This window comes from Pristiophorus japonicus, chromosome 1 (assembly GCF_044704955.1).
Source record: "Pristiophorus japonicus isolate sPriJap1 chromosome 1, sPriJap1.hap1, whole genome shotgun sequence".
Classification (NCBI taxonomy): domain Eukaryota; kingdom Metazoa; phylum Chordata; class Chondrichthyes; family Pristiophoridae; genus Pristiophorus; species Pristiophorus japonicus.
The window spans coordinates 507,804,872-507,818,936 of NC_091977.1; the positions used below are offsets into that span (position 1 = coordinate 507,804,872).

At 47.7% G+C, this 14,065-nt stretch overlaps 1 pseudogene; it reads left to right on the forward strand.

Annotated features, from left to right (window-relative positions):
- LOC139271011 (uncharacterized) overlaps positions 1-14,065 on the forward strand; it is an 88,204-nt pseudogene that overhangs the window by 40,282 nt on the left and 33,857 nt on the right.

The following is a 14,065-nucleotide window of genomic DNA, read 5'->3' on the forward strand; positions in this document are numbered from 1 at the left end:
TCTGAAAACGTCAGTGAGACAAAGGCGTGATATATTAGCCACAATATTAGGAGGCGTAGGAACAGGAATAGGAGCATTAAACTCTATGGATAGTGAGACCTTACAGAACAAAATACTGGAGATGCAATTCGATTGTGAAATGCATGGGACAGAGGTCTCACAGGACAGATGCTTTCTAGTTGGCTGTCGGACGTAATGTGGTGGGAACACATAGATAAAACTACTCAAGAGATAGGGAGTGTCACCGGGCGACAACAAGAATTAGGTCATCACACAAAATGCATGTTTGAAGAAGTAACCCGGCAACTATTAAGGGGCGAGTTAGAACGTATTGCCATGTCAGGACATGCAAATAGTTGGAGCAAAATATTCCACTTCGGCAATAGAAATCTAGGGGTAAAACCTGATATGCAACATATACATTGTGATGACCAGGGGTGTAACTTTACTATGAGAATAGTCAATATCACAAAAACCAACATTTGGTGCCAGTTTATAGTGCTTCCCCACCTGTATGGCCAAAATCTGTGGGTACCCGAGTTCAAGCTGTTGCTAGCAATAGAATTCACCAAGCTCAAGATTGTCAAATATGGCCTTTCGGTATAGTGTGTCCTTTGCACACACCTGTGTTTGAACCATGCTCCTTACAGCATACAGCGGGAACATGTATTTGGACACTTGTACCATACAATAATAAAATTTTACATGAAATCGGACAGAATCATGTTTGTATTACTAGTGTCTATTCCATTTATCTTGACGGCGCCCATAAAGATCCTCCTCTAAATGCTTGCTTTAAAGATGTGTATACCATATGTGATCTTCATTCTAAAAGGTCATATTGATTGGGACGATGGAAAAATGTTGTGCACCATCGCACCGTCTGAGGCATTACTAACCTTCCCCCCACTGTAGATCTAACTCGCTTAGCTCAATTTCTAAAAGATAACCAAAAGGCCCCTGACGAATTGAGGAAACGAGGGCGTACCCTTCATACTCTGCAAGTTGCTATGAGTTACAGTGATGGCGCCTTGGTCAGAGTTGCAACAACGGTCACTGACCTTACAGTACATCTTTTACGGATGGTCCACAAAAACATCCGCCGCTTTGAAGCTGTTAATACATCCTATCGTTGTTTTACTCGTCGCATTATTACTGATATTACTGCTTGTATGTATTCTTTGGTGTAGATTGTGGGCGTTGCTTGCGCATACTCAACGTGTAACTGATGCATTACACCTTCAACTCGATTATATTACTTAGAATGTCTAAATATCAAGGGTGGATTGTATTGTTTAGGGTTAATCACATAGGGTTAATTATGATATTCCGACATTTACAGTGTGTTTTATCTTCATGCCTCGTGGAATGTTGTTGATTCAGAGAGAAAGAGAGAGAGAGACCTTGATGCGCACACCATCTTGTTTATGGGATGGTCGGTGCCTCGAGGTCTCATGCTTTGTGGAAGAACAGCTGGGGTCTTACAGATTAGGAGTTGGGCCATAAGCCACATGCACCCTTGTTTGTTCAATAGTATAAAGGAACGGAACTGTCCAGTAGCTCTTTGAACTTCACCTTGCACCGTGATTCGCGAGCGGTGCCGGGACCCCCAAGGCTCCTGACCAGCCATCCTTGCGGAGTTCCCGACGGGCCGAAGGCTGTGAGCTTTGTTGCATCTTATCATACTTCTCTTTTCTTCGTAAACTGTATTATGTTTCTTTTCTCTCAGTAAACGGTGTTTTATCTTTACTTCATTTGTCTTGTCTCTTATTTAACATTCATCCAGATCCCGAACCTGGGTCTATTATTATCGATCCAAAAACACTGCCTCTGCCTTCATCCCCCAATAAGGTACCGCCTGATGAGCTCCTCGGCCAGGCACCATGGAGCAAAGAGGGGAAAGGGTAGAGATGGTGAGAAGAAGGAGAGGAGGGTAGGAAAGTGAGGTGCATGTCTGCAGGTGATGGCTGTGTTATATCTCCATCTGGTTGTAGGCAATTTGTTGTAATGTATGGAGGGAGGGGACCACCCTCCTGCTTTGCCTTTGTATTCTGTGTTGCTGGACATGTTGAACATTTGATTGATGTCAATGGTGGAAAAAGTGGGGTTTGGGCGGGGATTGGGTGTTTTTGCCTGTGATACTTATGATTTCAGACCAATGTTGGTATAAATTTTTGTTTATTGAACATAACCTTGTTGCGCATTGTCTCAGATAGCTGGACCATTACACACTGGTGATTCCTTAACATGAAAGAGTTAAATAAAACGTAACTTCAATTAACGTAAACTTTAACTGGCACCAACGTGATAGGCACCATTGATGTCTGAGCTGCACACACACAGCGTTGTCCCCACCAGCAACGTTTTTTCAGGCAAATCATTCAGATATCAGCTCCTCACGTAAGAGTCTTGCAGCTATGTAGCCATCACGGGCCCTTTCCTGCAGTCTTGAGAGGGTCGTGGGCATGGCTGTATAGCCAGCCTGATTGTCTGGCCCTAGCTCAGCATCCAACCCCTCGTCATCCTCTTCCTCTCTCTCCTGAGGTGGATTATCAGTCCTTTCTGGCAATTCTTGGCCTCTCCTGATAGCCAGATTGTGCAGCATGGAGCACACGACAATGAATTTACCTACTTGCTCAGAGTTGTATTTTAGCTTCTCTCCTGAGTGGCCCAGACATCTGAAGCGCTGCGTAAGCACAGTTATTGTTTTCTGCACCACATTGCATGTGTCTTTGTGGCTCTGGTTGTATCGCTTCTCGGCCTTGGTGTGGGTGTCACACGGGGGGGGGGGGGGTCATCAGCCAGGTGGCTAGGCCATATCAGTTATCACCAAGCATCCAGCATTGTCCTTGTGGCTGACTCTTAAACATGTCAGAGACAGTGCTCTCACGCAGGATGTGAGCCTCATCGAAGGTGCCTGGACATTTGGCATTCACTGCCATGATGATCTGGTTGTGGTCGACAACTAGTTGGATCTTCAGGGAGTGAAATCCTTTCCTATTATGAAAACGCTCTGGATCCTGAGAATGTGGCTGCATGGCGATGTGAGTGCACTGTATCGCTCCCTGCACTCTGGGGAACTTAGCAATGTGGTAGAATGCTCCAACCCTGTCAGTCTGAGCCTCCGTGGTCACGGGGAAGCTGATAAAGTCCATCCTTGTGTACAGGGCCTCCATGACCTGTCGAATGCAGTGATGGGTTGCATGGTGAGACAGAGGGCAAATCTCGACTGCGGAAGCCCAAAAGGAATCTGACGCATAGAGAGACAGTGCTGCGGTGGCCTTGACCTTGACTGAAACTGATGTCCTGATGGCAGGCTGCATATGTGGCCTGATGAGCTCACATATTTCATTGATCACCACCTTGTGGAAGCGCAGTCTCCAAAGGCAGGTGTGCTCGGACACGTCAAGGTAAGACCTCTTTTCCCTGTACATGCGAGGTGTGTATGGTCTGGCCCTCCTCCTCATTCTTGCACGTCTTAAATTAGGGACATAATGTGCATCACACATTGAGCCATCTGCACTCTGCAGCATCTGCGTATTAATTGATGCAGGCTGAGAAAAGGCAGGCCCCATTGTAATGAAAGTAGAATAGCGATTGATCAGAAGCAAAAATTTCCTCACTAAAATACATCTAGAGTAAACTTACCCCAATAGTGCAGTCTGAAAATATGTCAGTTGAAGCAGCCTTTTGAATGAAGCGACCTGCGATTTAAAAAATGGCAGCCATACCGCTGGCTTTAGTTCAGAACAGTTCTACTTTTTCTGTGCGTTTTTTTCGGGCGAGCGATATTGTGGGCGATATGTGAGTGAGGTGGTGGAAGTGACGGTGGGCGATCGCCTGGGCGTTAGTTTCGCCAAATGTGCTGTTTACGGCAAAAAAAATGGGCAGGCGGTATTATTGAATCTCGGCGTTAATTCTGTGCGGAAAGTTAACGCTGGCCGATATTATGGGCGGTGATTTCACACATTCTGATGATTCTGCCCAAAAAAAGTGGGCGGGCTGTATTAGTTTTTCCCAGCGTTACGCACATGGGGAAAGTAACGTTCGGCGATAAGTTTCTGAAAACTGCCCGTCAGTTTTCATTTTGTTGCTAAATGGGCGATGTATGAGTGTTATAGAAGCATAGAAACATAGAAAATAGATGCAGGAGTAGGCCATTTGGCCCTTCGAGCCTGTATCGCCATTCAATGAGTTCATGGCTGAACATGCAACTTCAGTACCCCATTCCTGTTTTCTCGCCATACCCCTTGATCCCCCTAGTAGTAAAGACTACATCTAACTCCTTTTTGAATATATTTTGTGAATTGGCCTCAACAACTTTCTGTGGTAGAGAATTCCACAGGTTCACCACTCTCTGGGTGAAGAAGTTTCTCCTCATCTCGGACCTAAATGGCTTACCCCTTATCCTTAGACTGTATCCCCTGGTTCTGGACTTCCCCAACATCGGGAACATTCTTCCTGCATCTAACCTGTCGAAACCCGTCAGAATTTTAAACGTTTCTATAAGATCCTCTCTCATTCTTCTGAACTCCAGTGAATACAAGCCCAGTTGATCAAGTCTTTCTTGATATGTCAGTCCCGCCATCCCGGGAATCAGTCTGGTGAACCTTCGCTGCACTCCCTCAATAACAAGAATGTCCTTCCGCAAGTTAGGAGACCAAAACTGTACACAATACTCCAGGTGTGGCCTCACCAAGGCCCTGTACAATTGTAGCAACACGTCCCTGCCCCTGTACTCAAATCCCCTCGTTATGAAGGCCAACATGCCAATTGCTTTCTTAACCGCCTGCTGTACCTGCATGCCAACCTTCAATGACTGATGTACCATGACACCCAGGTCTCATTGCACCTCCCCTTTTCCTAATCTGTCACCATTCAGATAATAGTCTGTCTCTCTGTTTTTACCACCAAAGTGGATAACCTCACATTTATCCACACTATACTTCATCTGCCATGCATTTGCCCACTCACCTAACCTATCCAAGTAACTCTGCAGCCTCATATCATCCTCCTCGCAGCTCACACTGCCACCCAACTTAGTGCCTTCCGCAAATTTGGAGATACTACATTTAATCCCCTCGTCTAAATCATTAAAGTACAATGTAAACAGCTGGGGCCCCTGCACAGAACCTTGCGGTACCCACTAGTCACTTCCTGCCATGCTGAAAAGTACCCATTTACTCCTACTCTTTGCTTCCTGTCTGACAACCAGTTCTCAATCCACGTCAGCACACTACCCCCAATCCCATGTGCTTTAACTTTGCACATTAATCTCTTGTGTGGGACCTTGTCGAAAGCCTTCTGAAAGTCCAAATACACCACATCAACTGGTTCTTCCTTGTCCACTCTACTGGAAACATCCTCAAAAAATTCCAGAAGATTTGTCAAGCATGATTTCCCTTTCACAAATCCATGCTGACTTGGACCTATCATATCACCTCTTTCCAAATGCGCTGCTATGACATCCTTAATAATTGATTCCATCATTTTACCCACTACCGATGTCAGGCTGACTCGTCTATAATTCCCTGTTTTCTCTCTCCCTCCTTTTTTAAAAAGTGGGGTTACATTGGCTACCCTCCACTCCATAGGAACTGATCCAGAGTCTATGGAATGTTGGAAAATGACTGTCAATGCATCCACTATTTCCAAGGCCACCTCCTTAAGTACTCTGGGATGCAGTCCATCAGGCCCTAGGGCTTTATCGGCCTTCAATGCCATCAATTTCCCCAACACAATTTCCTGACTAATAAGGATTTCCCTCAGTTCCTCCTTCTTACTAGACCCTCTGGCCCCTTTTATATCCGGAAGATTGTTTGTGTCCTTGGTGAATACCGAACCAAAGTACTTGTTCAATTGGTCTTCCATTTCTTTGTTCCCCGTTATGACTTCCCCTGATTCTGACTGCAGGAGACTTACATTTGTCTTTACTAACCTTTTTCTCTTTACATATCTATAGAAGCTTTTGCAGTCCGTCTTAATGTCATTTCAGTGGTAAAATGGACGTTAAGTGGCCGATAAGCATGCAAAAAATGAGGAAAGTCTAGCCCTTGAATGTACAGGGCACAGTTTTGAAATTTGCAGATGACACAAAACTTGGGAGTATAGTGACCAGTGAGGAGCATAGTGATAGACTTCAAGAAGAATTAGACATGTTGATAAAATGGGCAGATACATGGCAGGTGAAATTTAATTCAGAAAAGTGCAAAGTGATAAATTTTGGTAGGAACAATGAGGAGAGGCAATATAAACTCAAGGATACAATTCTAAAGGAGGTGCAGGAACAGAAAGATCTGTGGGTATATGTGGAGAAATCCTTGAAGGTGGCAGGGCAGGTTAATAAAACATATGGGATCCTGGGCTTCATATTTGTGGCAGAGTACAAAAGCAAGGACATTATGATGAACCTTTATTAAACACTGGTTCAGCCTCAACTTGAGTATTGGGCCCAAGTTTCCCTAGGAGTTGCTCTGTTTTTTTTGGAGCAACTCGATTTTTTTGGAATAACTTAAAAATCGTAGTTCTCCCCATTTAATTTGCTTCAGTGTAAGTGAGTTAGTTAGGTTTTTTGGTTTAGTCTTTTTTCAAAAGGCGGCGTTACCAGCCACTTATGTTTTGGCCATTTAAGCAAGTTTAGCTAGCTAAAAGTTACTCCAAACTAACTTAGACGAGCGTATGACACCACTTGTGTCCGCTCTGAAAAACCTTGCAGTGAATTAAGAAATCAGTGCAGGTAGCCAGAGATGGGTGGGGTGGGGGGCGGGAAGGGAAGTAAGAGGATTTTGTAAAACACCAAACACCTTCACAACTACATTAAAGAAGCATAAAAACCATCATCAATAATAAATGAAAAATAAATCAATTACTAAAAAATAAAAAGTCCTACCTCGCTGACTGCAGCACGCACCGGCAAGCCCTTCGGCCAGGGCTGGGGGCGGGAGGCTCGCAACAAGCAGCAGGAGAGATCTCCGAGGCAGTGCAGGCTTCGGGGGTTTTGGCCCGGTACAGATCAGGGACTCACTGTTACTGCTGCAGCACATCGAGGCTCTCCGACTCTCTGTCAAGCAACTCAAGAACCACCTAAAGGCTACCTGGGTGACCAAGGAGGGGAATGCGGAGACCACGGCGATCGGGGCTCTGAGCAGGAAGACCAGCCAGTTACTGGAGAACCACCAGCAAATCAGTGCTCGGGTCAGAGCAGTGGACATCTTGCATCGAGCCCCAGGTTCTGCGCCCACAGAGCGAAGAGCAGTCCGGCGGCTCAACTCCTGGAACAGACGACCAGACTCCGGCAGCTCAGCTCCTTCTCCCTGGGGTTCCTCCAGCTCCTGCTCCTACTCCCGCGGGCTCCTCCAGCTCCTGCTCCTACTCCCGCGGGCTCCTCCAGCTCCTGCTCCTGCTCTCCCGGGCTCCACCAGCTCCTGCTCCCCAGGCTCCTCCAGCTCTTGCTCCTGCTCCCCTGGGCTCCTCCAGCTCCTGCTCCTGCTTCCCCGGGCTCCTCCAGCTCCTGCTCCTGCTCCCCCGGGCTCCTCCAGCTCCTGCTCCTGCTCTCCCGGGCTCCACCAGCTCCTGCTCCCCAGGCTCCTCCAGCTCTTGCTCCTGCTCCCCTGGGCTCCTCCAGCTCCTGCTCCTGCTTCCCCGGGCTCCTCCAGCTCCTGCTCCTGCTCCCCCGGGCTCCTCCAGCTCCTGCTCCTGCTCACCCGGGCTCCTCCAGCTCCTGCTCCTGCTCCCCCGGGCTCCTCCAGCTCCTGCTCCTGCTCACTCGGGCTCCTCCAGCTCCTGCTCCTGCTCACCCGGGCTCCTCCAGCTCCTGCTCCTGCTTCCCCGGGCTCCTCCAGCTCCTGCTCCTGCTCCCCCGAGCTCCTCCAGCTCCTGCTCCTGCTCTTCCGGACTCCATCAGCTCCTTCTCCCCGGGGTTCCTCCAGCTCCTGCTCCTGCTCCCCTGGGCTCCTCCAGCTCCTGCTCTCCTGGGCTCCTCCAGCTCCTGCTCCTGCTCTCCTGGGCTTCTCCAGCTCCTGCTCCTGCTCTCCCGGGCTCCACCAGATCCTGCTCCTACTTCATCGGGCTCCTCCAGCTCCTACTCCTGCCCCTCTGGGCTTCCCGGCAAGCTTCCCTCGGCACACACCGCGCATACACTAAGCTGGAGTGAGCGCAGGAAGGCAGCAGCCATCCTGTGCATCAGGCCACTCGGCCCGGGATAGGGACGGTGAACATCAGGTTGTCCCTTTGGCCAGGGATTGGGGCAGCAGGCATCGGGACACGCTGGGAGGGCGAGGAGCTGCTGCGCATGCGCGCAGACTCCACTGTGCATGCGCACAGTTGCCGGCACTGTTTCCGGCGCAGGGTTGTAGCTCCGCCCCCCATTGTGATTGCCACGCCATTCCAAGCCCTAGAATGGGCCATGGAGTGGGGAGAATAAGGAGCTACATTTGCAGCGCCGTTTTAGGAACAGAAAGTCGGCACACCTCAGGTAAGTGCGCCAGAAAAACGTGTTGGGGAAATTTGGGCCCATTGTGTCCAATTATGGGCATTGCGCTTTAGGAAGGATTTGAAAGCCTTGGAGAGGGTGCAGAAAAGATTTACAAGAATGGTTCCAGGGATAAGGGACTTCAGTTATGTGGATGGACTGGAAAAACTGGAGTTGTTCTCCTTAGAGCAGAGAGGTTTGAGAGGAGATTTGATAGAGGTGTTCAAAATCATGAGGGGTCGAGACAAAGTCGATAGAGAGAAACTGTTTCCATTGGCAGAAGGGTCAAGAACCAGAGGACACAGATTTAAGGTGATTCGTAGAAGAACCAAAGGCAACTTGAGGGAAAAAGATTTACTCAGCGATTAGTTAGGTTCTGGAATGCACTGCCTGAAAGGGTGGTGGCGGAAGATTCAATCGTGGCCTTCAAAAGGCAATTGGATAAGTACCTGAAGGAAAAAAATGTGCAGGACTATGGGGAAAGGGTAGGGGAGAGGTACTAGCTGAAGTGCTCTTGCAGAGAGTCGGCACAGACTTGATGGGCTGAATGGCCTCCTTCAGTGCTGTAACCATTCTATGATTATAATGAATGGGAATTCAAATTTTCCACACTTTAACAAGGGTCACTTGGGCCACTGTAGCTCAGTTCTTCTCCACATATGCAACATGCTTCTCATGCATAAGGGAACAGATCAGGCAAGAGAAGGAGAGAACCAGGTCGAGCCAATGCATCAATTCATTAAAGTACAGCCAAAGGCAAAATGCTACATTCACCATTACACTGTGTTGAATGCTTTCTCACCATATAACAAGAGGGTCCTGATAAAAATAACCAGAGATGACTCTTCAAATCAAATAGGCCTCTGCAAGGATAATGAAGGCCCTACCAGTAAGGTCCAGACCCAGGCAAATGCTGCAAGGCATGTTAACACTAATGGAGACAAAATGGGCAACATTACGGAAATGTGCAGAGTACCATTTCTAGTCAGCAAGGGCGATACAGGTTGTAAATCCATTTAAATCCAATACATGGAGCTACATTTAAAAGCCTGAAGTAGCATGCATCAAAATGTTTCATATTCTTAAACCTATATAAGTGATTTTTAATTCTATCGAGTGACATTTAACAGATCTGCAGTGAACATGTTCATTCCCAGAGACTGCCATTATGTCTCATCTCATTGAGCACACTATCCTCTACTGATATTCTGGCTGGTGGAGTGGGAGCTCTCTGTGTAGACAGACCCTGCCCCTGGCTTTGTCCCCTTGCCATCATTTGCCTTGTAAGGGGAGAACGGAGGTTTCCCCCCTTGCAAGGAAATTCTTAGAAACAGTGGAGTGGTACAACTAGGTCACTGCCGTTTTACAGGGGGCCCCACCAGCAGCCAACAGAAGACAGCACTCATCTGGGTGAGATCGGGTACGAGCGATTCCAACCCAAAGTCTGTCCCTCCAACCAGAATTTTTCGGTCCCCGTTGTGTAAAACTGAATTATATAATTTAAAATGATACTTGCAAATGCAACATTAACTATAGCAACAGCGGATGCTGGAATCAGGAATAAAAACAGAAAAAGCTGGAAATCTCAGCAGGTCAGGCAGCATCTTCAGGGAGAGAAACAGAGTTAACGTTTCAGATCTGTGACCCTTTGTCAGAAAGTCTGTGACCCTTCGAGGGGTTCTTAAGAAGGGTCGCAGACCTGAAACGTTAACTCCCTCTCTCTTTCTCTCCACAGATGCTGCTTGACCTGCTTTTTTGTTTTTATTAACTATAGCAGATTCAGGTATTTACATTTGAATATTGTTTATCCAATTAGGTTAGTTGAAGCCTGAAAAGAAGATTTAATAAAGTTTCGGAATATTTTAAGAATGGTTTTCACGGATAATAGGCTAGGGAATAACATACAACTCTTTGCTTCTTCTTAGGCAGTTCCTCGAATCGAGGATGACTTGCTTCCACGGGAAAAAGGGATGAGTTGAATGAGTTCACAGGTGTTTCAATGAAGGACCTAATATTCCAGGTCCCGAACTGCATGTTGAAGGGTGGAAGATGCCAGCCACCACACGGGCTTGACAGAGCTAGGTCTTGGTCCAGTGGCAAGGGTTAACCAAGATGACTGGAGACCAGCTCTGCTGCACAGACCGAGCGCGCACACCTATAGCAGTGTGGGCTGGCCCCTGCTGCCCCTGGGCCCTTGCCTCTTCTGTGGTCTTGTTTAACACCCCTCCCCACCCGCAGCTCGCCCATTTTCTCCTCTCTCCCGATACGCAGTCTCCTTCGCTGGGCTGAGATTTCTCGGGTACCGGCTGTTTTGCAGCACCTTACCCAAGATGCTAATCTTCAAGTATAAGCCTTGACGGACGGCGATTGTTGGCTACTCAACCGTGAGGGTGGGGTGGGGGGGGGTGGTCAGGTCCAATACTGTCCTCATCTCTCTACACACGTGCAAGCTTGCGGTGAGGCCCATTAGATAGCAATCAGAAGCAGCAGCCCTCGTTGATTTTTCCTTCCCCTAACCTCCCACCCGCGCGCCCCCCCCCCCGCACCCCCTCCCCTTCCCCCGTCAGTCCCTCTACCAAAGCCCTGGCTGCAGTCAGGAAACTCAGCGCTAGACTGTAGGAAAATGTGAGGTTATCCACTTTGGTAGGAAAAATAAAAAAGCAAATTATTTAAATGGGGTGGGGGGGGGGGGAGATTAAAAATGCTGCAGTGCAGAGGGATCTGGGTGTCCTCGTACATGAAATACAAAAAATTAGTATGCAGGTACAGCAAGTAATTAGGAAGGCAAATTGAATGTTGGCCTTTATTGCAAGGGGGATGGAGTATAAAATTAGAGAAGTCCTGCTACAACTGTATAGAGTGTTGGTGAGACCACACCTGGAGTTTTGGTCTCCTTATTTAAGGAGGGATATACTTTCAGTGGAGGCAATTCAGAGAAAGTTCACGAGGTTGATTCCTGAGATGAAGGGTTTGTTTTATGAAAAAAGGTTGAGCAGGCTGGGCCTATACATTGAAGTTTAGAAGAATCAGAGGTGATCTTATTGAAACGTATAAGATTCTGAGGGGGCTTGACAGGGTAGATGCAGAGAGGATGTTTCCTCGCGTGGGGGAATCTAGAACAAGGGGGCATAATTTCAGAACAAAGGGGTCGCTATTTAAAACAGAGATGAGGAGGAATTTCTTCTCTCAGAGGGTTGTGAATCTATGGAATTCTCTGCCCCAGAGAGCTGTGGAAGCTGGGTCATTGAATATATTCAAGGTGGCGATAGACAGATTTTTGAGCGATAAGGGAGTCAGGCGGGGAAGTAGAGTTGGGGCCAAGATCAGGTCAGCCATGATCTCATTGAATGATGGAGCAGGCTCGAGGTGCCAAATGGTCTACTCCTGCTCCTATTTCTTATGTTCTTATGTAGACCAGTGTTCGAACCTGGGACTTTCCTGGTCTGGTCAGCGCAGATATTCACTGTATATGCCCATCAAACAACAGGAGGCTTGGGAAGCAGACTGTTCCCTCACACGGCACTGCATTATTGATCTCAGCCGCACTGCCGGGTGAAGCAGCCAACTCAGAGTGGCATCAGCAGGGTTACCAGTGTATTCTCACAAGCCGTACAACTATGTGATTAGTTATAGACAGGCATTAATGAAAGAGGAAAATTGACACTAAGCCAGGCAGACAGATGACTATAAAGGACCTGTTGAAGACCAATCCGCAGAGCCTGGAGCCGGCACACCACAGAGGAGTTTGGAACTGTTTCCATATAGCTGTTAGTATGCTAATGCGACTCGAAGAAAAGGGGTCATGTATTTATAGACTAACATTTACCTAAGTGACATACTTAATGCTGGAAGCCTTCTTTGCCATTGTAAACTACAAAAGTCAGCCTTGACAGTGCATACAATAATCGTGGAAATTGAATGTTAATATAACACTGAGGTAAACAGAACCCAACTGAGGCTGCAACACTTGAATTCTGTTATACTCTATTAAGTTGAACTCAGCTACTGCTGTGCTTTTATCCTGAAAATCAAGTTTATTGCTGTGCTTGTGTGTTATGTATTAATGCTTGGGAGTCACCAGACACCAGAAGGCGCCGCGGTCGGAGGTCATTAGGCTGTGCGCATGTGGCATGTGGCATGTGTGCTTGATCACCTGTATATTAGCTGTGTGTCTTTGTCAAGCTGGCATTCTTGGGCTGGAATAAAGATGGATCAGGTTGCACCTGAGTGAGTTTACAGTAACCAGGCTCTTGAGTCATTACAATTGGTGACGAGGTAATTTAAGAACCTTTACATGCATAATGGGCACTGTTGGAATCCTGGAGAGATTCGAGGAGGGTGAGGATTGGGCGGATGTTGTCGACCACCTGGATTAGTATTTTGTGGCCAATGGCATGGAGGCAGAGGCCTATGCAGGGCAGTTCTCCGCACTGTTTGTGGTCCGAAAATTTATGGCCTCATGAAGAATCTTCTCTCGCCTGTATGTCCGGCCGAAAAAGGGTACGAGGAATTGTGTATGTTGGTGGGCCGAAAGAAGGGATCAGCATATCATGCTATCGTTTCTACACGCATGTTCATGCTGAGGGCCAGGACATGTCGGGATTTGTCGCCTACCTGCGATGTCTTGCTGAGCCGTGTAAGTTCGGGAACATGCTGGAAGACATGCTGCGTGATGTCTCCGTGATAGGCATCAACCATGATGCGATCCTCAGGAAGCTATTGGCTGCAGAGATGCTGGATTTGAAAAAGGCCATCGCGACTACCCAGGCATGCATATCGATGGATGATAATTTAAGGCAGATATCATTGATGATTCGGAGTTCCACGCCAAGTACTGTAAACAAGATGGCATCATCTTCGGGCAAAGCTGCTTTCGCAAAACCTGCCGCTGCTCAGAGCCCGCCAACTGGTTCGAACCAGATTTCACCCTGTTGGCGTTGTGGGGGCAATCATCAGCCTCATCAGTGTCGGTTTAGACAATACTCATGCAATAGATGTTCGAAAGTGGGGCATCTTCACAGGATGTGTCCACAACGGAGCAAGCGTGGTACGACTCACCACGTGGTTGATGAGGATCAGTTCAGTGATGGTCCGGATATGCAACCCGAGGAGGAAGTGAATGGACTGTATTTGTCCCTAAGCAAGAGCCAGCCGATAGTCATTAATGTGAAGCTAAATGGCGTGCCTGTATCAATGGAGCTGGACACAGGTGCGAGCCAGTCGATAATGAGCAGAAGGACATTCGACAAGCTGTGGGACACTAAGGCTGTGAAACCGAAGCTGATTCCCGTCAATGCCAAGTTACGTACTTACACTAAGGAACTCATACCGGTGCTCGGCAGTGCAGCAATCGAGGTGTCATATGACGGTGTGGTTCATGAGCTACCATTATGGATCATCCCAGGTAATGGTCCAGCGCTGTTCGGTAGGAATTGGCTCGAGAAAATCAAGCTGAACTGGAATGATGTCAAGATGTTGTCCTCGGTGGATGATACTTCGTGTGCTCAAGTATTGAAAACATTTCCTTCTTTGTTTGAACCGGGATTTGGCAATTTTACGGGAGCCAAGGTGCAGATTCACCTAGACTCCAATGCA